The sequence below is a fragment of the Pelophylax lessonae genome (assembly GCF_965119305.1).
Source record: "Pelophylax lessonae genome assembly, chromosome: 6".
Lineage (NCBI taxonomy): Eukaryota > Metazoa > Chordata > Amphibia > Anura > Ranidae > Pelophylax > Pelophylax lessonae.
Genome location: NC_138773.1, coordinates 68,093,048 through 68,094,741, shown reverse-complemented (window position 1 = coordinate 68,094,741; position 1,694 = coordinate 68,093,048).

Below are 1,694 nucleotides of genomic sequence, written 5' to 3'. Positions count from 1 at the left end.
CTGGATTGATGGCTCTCAGTATCGCTATATATCAGTGGGAAAAAAAAATAATCGTAATGTCATTCCCCCCCCCCCCCCCCCCCATATCGTGCAGCCCTAGTTCCAAAGTTCCAACACTATCTACGCAAACCCAGACGAGCATTTAAGCATCAGCCCCAAAAGTTGCTGTGTCGTGTCTTGCCAGCTCCCTTCACGAAAGCTCTAGTATAAAACAGATTGCTTGTTTGCGGACTTGAAATTGACCCAACTACTGTTGAAAACTCACAACTGCCGTTAATTTGACCACTCCTACTTGTACTCTGATGGTGTAATGGGGAGCGCACACCCTTCCCCCCCCCGGAAGGGTTACTGGAGGGGAAGTGTGCTCCCCATTACACCCATCAGTATAGAAAGATGCCTTTGATGTTAGCAGTGGAGGTAATATCTGAAGGGGGGGCTAGAGAACACCCATAAATTGGCCTGGCTGTCAGCTCTACCCAAGGTTGAAGGCCAAACAGAACAAGTGATACTTCTGGATATGTGCTATGGTTGTACATGCACTTTCTCCTAGCGGAATACAACATTCAAGTTCTGTTAACACTGCTTTAATGCAAATTAATATCCACTAACAGGTACACAAGAAGTCATGTTCAAGTAGAGTCCAGTTAGCCTAGCTTAACGCCTGCCTACCCCCCCCCCCCTTTTGCATTACTTGTTATCCGTGTACTAACCTGAAGATAATCCATTGTTCTGGTCACCATGGTCAGACAGGGATACAAAATTAAAAATTGCCACCAGGACAATCTTTTATAACCATTCTTGCAATCCTTTGGTAGGCCTTTTCCCTCACGTTGTATCACTGCCTGGCAGGACATCAGCTTCCTCTAGAATTTCTCCCCAGCCTTCCCCTTTGTTCACCAGTCTCATTTCTTTCAAAGTCATGGGGGCTTAGTAGCACATGGGGGGGGGGGGGGGGGGGCGATACCTCAAGCAACCTGAATGTGAAGGAAGCTTGACTTAACAATATCACTCCTCCAGACCGACTTAATACCATAAAGGCATTTTGACATTTGCATAACTCCCTCATGAGCTGCTAGCATAAATCACAGCCCCCCCCCCCTTAATAGTACTGAGGCAGGAGATGGATGTTTCCAGGAAGCCATGCAACTCCCACCATCCATTTGCCTGCATTGCACAGACAGGCACAGAGACCCAATGATTACAGCACTGGTTCTAAAGTAAGTTAGGCAATAAAAACTGTAAAAAGGTTCTTTTACAAGGTCCTTAGCATGCCAAAAGGGAGTAGAGTACCCAGGAGGAGGGGAGAAAAAACCCCACCACACCAGCAGATCAGACTTTAAAGGATTATATGATAGTTAGTAGGCCTTGCTACGTAGGTTTTAGAAAGTGCTTGCAATCCCTAAATCAGTATGTACAGAATGGAAGGCGATGTCTACACATTTTTACAGGAGTTGGGAGGGTATTTTTCAAGCAATCATTCACTTGTAATGACTGCCCAGGTTATGGCTAGAAATGGTGGGTGGTATGAAGGTCTAAGTAGCAGGTAGTGGAGGGCTCCACAAAGACATTGCCAATGATATACAGTTCATCAATCACAGGGAATTAAACTGTTGGGAGTAAATGACCAACATGTCCATTCATATACAAAGAACTTTAATCTGATATTAATATACAAAAGTTATAAAGCCGATATT